This window comes from Rattus norvegicus, chromosome 17 (genome assembly GCF_021556685.1).
Source record: "Rattus norvegicus strain SHRSP/BbbUtx chromosome 17, alternate assembly SHRSP_T2T, whole genome shotgun sequence".
Taxonomy (NCBI): Eukaryota; Metazoa; Chordata; class Mammalia; order Rodentia; family Muridae; genus Rattus; species Rattus norvegicus.
The window spans coordinates 93,097,042-93,104,787 of record NC_141550.1 but is presented as its reverse complement, the minus strand read 5'-3'; positions in this window follow the sequence as shown (position 1 = coordinate 93,104,787).

Below are 7,746 nucleotides of genomic sequence, written 5' to 3'. Positions count from 1 at the left end.
CTTGACCAATCTAGCAATTAGTTACAAAGATTCTAATGGGAGAAATTGAGGAGAATACTCTCTGGCAACATTCCAGACCCCACTTGAAAATGCCTAGTGTCATCTGTGCCCTCTGAACACAGGGTCCTAGGAGCATTCAGGGGCACGACCCTTCTAGTTCCTGCCCTCCCTGAGAGCTGAAAATCAGCTGCCAGGAGCAACTACAACCCTGAGAACAGAACACTCTGTTCTTGGAACTGGCTGAAAGTGAACAGGAAAGAGGTCCACAGGAGTGCAGACACACGGGCCTACAGGAGAATCAAGCCACAGCCAGAAACAGCAAGACAAGCTAACATCAGAGACAAACTGATGATGAGAAGTAAGCACAGGAAGACAAACAACAGAATCTAAGACTACTTGGCATCATCAGAGTCCAGTTCTCCCTTCAAAGGAAATATTGGATATCCAAACACACTGGAAAGGCAAGACTTAGATTTTAAATCCCGTTTTATCATGACGATGGGGGACTTAAAGAAGGTCAGAAATAACTCCCTTAAGGAAATACAGGACAACACTGGTAAACAAGTACAAGCCCTTAAAGAGGAAACACAAAAATCCCTTAAAGAATTACAGGAAAACACAACCAAGCAGTAGAAGGAATTAAACAAAACCATCCATGAGTGAAAAATGTAAATAGAAACAATAAAGAAAGCAAAAAGAGAGACAACCCTGGAGAGAGAAGATCTAGGGAAGAGATTAGGAGTCGTAGATGTGAGATTCACCAACAGAATACAAGGAAGAGAAGATAGAATCTCAAGGGCAGATGATACCATGGAAAACATCAGAAGAACCGTCAAAGACAATGGAAAAAGCAGAAAGTTCTCAGCCCAAAACATACAGGAAATCCAAGGAAGAATGAGAAGCTCAAACCTTAGGAATATATGTATATAAGAGAGAGGAGACTCCAAACTTAAAGGGGCATTAAATATCTTCAACATATTATAGAAGAAAACTTCCCTAACCTAAAGAAAGAGATGCGCATAAAGATACAAGAAACATACAGAACTCCAAACAGACGGAACAGAAAAGAAATTTCTCCTGTCACATAATAGTCAAAATACCAAATGCAGAAAACAATGAAAGAAATTTCAAAGAAGTAAGGGGAAAAGGTCAAGTAACATATGAAGGCAGACCTATAAGAATTACTCTGGACTACTCACCAGAGATTATGAGAGCCAGAAGTTCCTGGACAGAAGTCATACAGAACCTAAGAGAACACAACTGTGAGCCCAGGCTATTATATCCAGCAAAACTCTCAATTAACATAGAAGAAGAATCCAAGATATTCCATGACAAAAACAAATTTATAAAATCTCTTTCTACAAATACAGCCCTACAAAGGATATTAGGTGGAAAAGCCCAAGACAAGGAGGGAAACCACACCCAAGGAGAAGCAAGAAAGTTAATCTCTTTGCAACCAAAATAAAGAAGAGAAACACACAAACATAATACCACCTCTAAATACAAAAATACCAGAAAGCAACAATCACTATTCCTTAATATCTATCAACAACAATGGACTCAATTCTCCAATAAAAAGATACAGACTGACAGATTGAATATGTAAAGAGTACCCAGCATTTTGCTCCATAGGAAACACATCTAAGAGACAAATATTGACCCTACCCCCGAGTAAAAGACTGGAAAACGACTTTCCAAGCAAATGGTCCAAGGAAGCCAGTGAGAGTAGCCATTCTAATGTTGAATAAACCAAAAGTCAGTAAAAAAGATAAGAAAGAAAACGTCATATTCATCAAAGGAAAAATCCACCAAGATGAACTCTCAATCCTAAATGTCTATGCTCCAAATGCAAGGGCATATACATTCATAAAAGAAACCTTACTAAAGGTCAAATCACACCTTGTACCTCACACAATAATAGTAGAAGGGTTCAACACTGCTCTCTCATCAATGGACAGACCATGGAAATAGAAATTAAACAGAGACATAGAGAAATTAACAGAAGTTATGACCCAAATGTACTTAACAGATATTAATAGAACATTTCATCCTAAAACAAAAGGATACACCTACTTCTCAGCACCTCATGGTATCTTCTCGAAAATGAACCATTTAACCGATCATGGAAACAGAAATTCAACAGAGATGTAGAGAAACTAACAGAAGTTAGGAAACAAATGGATTTAACAGATATTTATAGAACATTCCATCCTAAAAAAAGGTTATACCTTCTTCTCAGAACCTCCTGGACCCTTTTACAAAATTAATGATATAATCAGTCACTGAACAGGCCTGAACAGATACAGGAAGATAGAAATAGTCCCATGCATTCCGTCATATGCCCACAGACTAAGGCTGATCTGCAATAACAACAATAACGAAAGAACGCCCACATATACGTGGAAGTTGAACAACGCTCTACTCACTTATAACTTAGTCAAGGAAAAAAATGAAGAAATTAAAAGACTTCTCAGAGTTTAATGAAAATGAAGGTAAAACATATCCAAACTTTGGGACACAACAAAAGCTGTGTGAAGAAGAAAACTCATAACTGTGACTGACTGCAAAAAAGAAAAAGACAGGGGAGAACACACATCAGTTCCTTGACAGCACACATGAAAGCTCTAAAACAAAATGAAGCAAATGCACCCAAGAGCAGTAGAAGGTAGGAAATAATCAAACTCAGGGCTGAAATCAACCAAGTAGAAAGGAAAAAGGTCTATACGAAGAATCAACAAAACCAAGAGCTGGTTCTCTGAGAAAATCAACAAGATAGATAAACCCTTAGACAGACTAACCAGAGGGCACAGAGAGTGTGTCCAAATTAACAAAATCAGAAATGAAAAAGGAGACAAAACAACAGAATCTGAGGAAATTAAAAAAATCATCAGGTCCTACTAAAAAAAGCCTATATTCAACAAAACTTAAAAATCTGGAGGAAATGGACAGTTTTCTAGACAAATATCAGGTACCAAGGTTAAACCATGAACAGATAAACCATCTAAATTACCCCATAACTCCTAAAGAGGTAGAACCAGTGATTAATAGTCTGTGAATCAAATAGAGCCCACCACGAGATTGGTTTAATGCAGAATTCTATCAGACTTTCATAGAAGTCCTCATACCAATATTCTCCAAACTATTCCACAAATTAGAAACAGACAAAGCAGAACAAATGTCTTCTATGAAGTCACAATTACTTATACCACAGAAAGACCCAAAAATGAAAGAGAATTATAGACCAAATTCCCTAATGAATATCAACACAAAAATACTCAATAAAATTCTAGCAACCAGATCCAAGAACACATCAAAATGATCATCCATCATGAGGAAGTAGACTTCATCCCAGGAATAGAGGGATGGTTCAATAAATGGAAGTCCATCGACATAATCCACTTTATAAAAAAACTCAAAGATAAACACTACATGATCATTTCATTAGATGCTGAGAAAGGAATTGATAAAATTCAATACCCTTGCATAATAAAAGTCCTGAAAGATGAGGAATTCAAGGCCCATACCTAAACACAGTAAAAGCAATATGCAGGAAACCAGAGCCAACATCAAACTAAATGGAGACAAATGTTAAACAGTCCCACTAAAATCAGGGAATAGAAAAGCTGCCCATTCTCTCGCTATTTAATACTAAATATAGTTTTTGAAGTCTAAGCCAGAATAATCAGAAAACAAAAGAAGGTCAAAGAGATAGAAATTGGAAAGTAAGAAATCAAAATATCATTATTTGCAGATGATATCATAGTATACTTAAGTGATGACAAGAGTTCCACCAGAAAACTACTAAGCCTGATAATGAGCAAAGTGGCTGGATATAAAAATTAACTCCAAGATATCAGTAGCCATCCTCTACTCAAAGGTTAAAGAGGCTGAGAAAGAAATCAGGGAATGATACCCTTCATATTACTCCCAAATAATGCATAATACCATGGTGTGACTTTAACCAAGACAGGGAAAGATCTGTATGACAAGAACTTCCAGTCTCTGAAGAAAGAAATTGAAGAAGATCTCAGAAGATGGAAAGACCTCTCAAGCTCATGGAATGGCAGAATTAATATGGTAAAAATGGCCATTTTGTCAAACGCAATGTACAGATTCAATATACTCTCCAAAATACCAAGTGAATTCTTCATAGAGACAGTACAAGCAATTTGCATATTTGTTTGGAATAACAACAACAACAAACAAAACAAAACCAAACAAACGAACAAAAAGGAACGAAGGTAGTTAAAAGTACTCTCAACAATAAAAGAAAAGACCTTCTGGTGGAATCTACATCCCTGACTTCAGCAGTATTACACAGCAGTAGTTATGAAAACTGCATGTTAGTTGTACAGAGACAGACAGATAGATCAGTGGAATTTAATTGAAAACCCAAAAATGAACCCACACACCTATGGTCACTTGATCTTTGACAAAGGAGCTAAAGCCATTCAATGGAAAAAAGATAGCATTTTCAAGAAATGGTGCTATTTCAACTTGATGTCAGTATGTAGAAGAATGCAAATAGATTCATTCTTATCACCCTGTACAAAGCTTAAGTCCAAGTGGATCAAGGACCTCCTCATCAAACCAGATACACTCAAACCAATAGAAAAAAAGTGGGGAAGAGTCTGAAACACATGGGCACTGGGGAAATTTTCCTGACTAGATCACCAATGGCTTATGCTCTAAGATCAAGAATCTACAAATGGGACCTCATAAAACTACAAAGCTTCTGTAAGGCAAAGGACTTTATCATTAGGAAAAAAGGCAACCAACAGATTGGGAAAAGATCTTTAACAATCCTACAACTGAAAGAGGGCTAATATCAAAAATATACAAAGAATTCAAGGAGTTAGACTCCAGTGAGTCACAGAACCCATGAAAAAAATGGGGTACAGTGTTAAACAAAGAATTCTCAGCTCGCGAATATTGAATGTCGGAAAAGCACCTAAAGAAATGTTCAACATACATCTGTAGTCATCCAGGGAATGCAAATTGAAACAACCCTGAGATTCCACCTCACACCAGTCAGAATGACTAAGAAAAAAAAACTCAGGTGACAGCAGATGCTGGCAAGGATGAGGAGAAAGAGGAACACTCCTGCATTGATGGTGGGATTTTAAACTGGTACAACCTCTCTGGAAATCCCTGGGGAGGTTCTTCAGAAAATTGAAAATTGGACTATCTGAGGACCCTGCTATATTTCTCTTGGCCATATTCCCAAATGATGTTCCAACATAAAACAAAAACCCCAAAAGAACAACAATTCCAACCAACCAGAGCTCCTAGGGAGTAATCCACTACCCACAGAGTACACATAGACTGACCCATGGCTCCAGCTGCATATGTAGCCGAGCATGGCCTTGTTGGGTACCAATGGGAGGAGAAACCCTTTGTCCTGCCATGTCTGGACCTCCCACTGCAGTGGAATTTCAGGGCAGGGAGACAGGAAAGGTAGATATTTGGGGAGGGGAACAAGCTTATAGAAAAAGGGGGAGGGCAAATGGGATGGGGGATTATGAATATGATATCAGGAAAGAGAATAACATTTGAAATCTAAGTACAATTAAAAAATTAGAAGAGAAAAGAAAAATAAAGAAAAATTATCCAGTAAAAATAAAATAAAATAAAAAATAAAAATATAAAAAGAGCAAACTACAAAAAACCAGTTACATACAATCAGACTTATGGGAACTAGCTCGGTGTATATAGGTGTTTGCTGGGCAAATATAGACATGAGTTTAAATCTCCATAAAAATCACATCTGACTGCATATGTGCCTCTAAACCAAGACTTGAGAGCAGCAGACAAAATATTGGTGCTGGCATGCCAACCTAGCTTCAAGTTCAGACACTATCTCAAAGGAATAAGCAGGATAATGATAGAGCAGGACACCCGAACTCCTCCTCTAGACTGTGCATGCGAATAAATGCTCACAACCAGGTGTACACACACACACACACACACACACACACACACACACACATACACACACGCGCGCGCGCGCGCGCGCATAAAATATTTTTTGAAGAGTATAGAAGACAATCTTAACATAACTAAGTTAAAGAGAGGAGGAGCCAAGAAAACACCATGTGCAGTCTCAGAGTGTCTCCTCAACACATCACATTGCAAAGACATCATGTCTGGATTCAGCCCCCTTTGCCAAACTCACTCCAGAGAGCTGCTGCAATCCTCCAGCCACATGAGGATGCAACAAAAGGCACAGCCCACAAGTTAATGTCCTGGCTGACTGGCCTGTGGCATTTTGTTGTAACCCCTGAGTCTCATGCAACAACCCCAAAGCCACACTGTCATGCTCTCTCACTGAAGCTCAGGCTTGCTGGCAACTCCTGCTGAGACTAGTTTTCTGTTCTTTGATATTTCATGAGTGATACTCTAATTCATGTTCCTCTATAGCACACACAGAGGCTGCATGCAAAACTCCAACCTTAGGTTGGCCTCCTGAGCTGTTCAATAAGTTGCAAAATAGTGTTATGACTGAACATCTCACAATCCTCTGAGTTTCCCTCAGATGATGACGTGAGTTTGGTAAGCTCAAACATATGATTTCCTTGTTCCTTTACCAATAAAATGAATTATAGTTATATCAGATGTCTTTATAATATGTACCCCAAACCAAAAGTATACAGAAGAGACAAATAACCATGTTTTACATAAGTAACAATGCAGATGCTTCTGAAAAGCCTGACTTTTACAGGAAGGACACCTTTACTATTGGTGACATTTTTTTTTCAATTTTTGTTTTTATTAACTTGAGTATTTCTTATTTACATTTCGAGTGTTATTCCCTTTCCCAGTTTCCAGGCCAACAAACCCCTAACCCCTCCTCCTCCCCTTCTTTATGGTTGTTCCACTCCCCATCCTCCCCGCTTTGCCGCCTCCCCCCACGTTCACTGTGGGTTCAGTCTTAGCAGGATATTGGTGAATTTTGAAAATGTTTTGAAAAGAAATATTTGAATATAACAAAAGATTCTTAATTTTTGTTTTCTACTATATTTCAAAATCACCATATTACTTTAACTTTTATACTCTATCTTATTAAATATGATTAAATAAATTTTTTCATACTTTGTTCTTTTCATTGGAAGTTTTCTTTGAAGACCTACAAAAATATAAAATACTTTCAGATGAATATTAAATTTGTAAAATAAAACAGAAAAATGTTTATTTCTCCTATTCATAAAATTTACCAGTTATTAGAAATAAAATAATTTTCTACAAAAGAAATATGCGGTAGACAAGAAGGGGAACCATGACTGCAATCATAAAAATTGAAATTAAGACTGGAACACAGCTCAGGTTAACAGAAGGCACAGCTTCTGCACAGGAGTTGAGTTCAGAGGCCAGAACCCATGCTGTGTGTCTCACAACCAACTCTAACTCCAGATCTACAAACACGTAAAACCTGTGGCTTCCACCACCAACTCTAGTCATGTCTGCATACAACTACAAGCACAGACATGTACATGTTATTTAAAATAATGATGATAATATTAACATTTTTAAATATAGTATATTTTGTTCAAATATTAAAGGCGTTAAGACAAGGGAAAATGTCCTTCCTCATTTGTTTGATAGAAGCAAATACACTAACATCTCCATTGTCATTTCCAGTAAGAACTTGGAATGAGGTAGACACAAACTGTACCAGAATTTTAAATCCAGAAGTGTTCAAAACACAATACAGAGCTAAGATCACAAAAGGGGTCAAGGGAGCTCCAG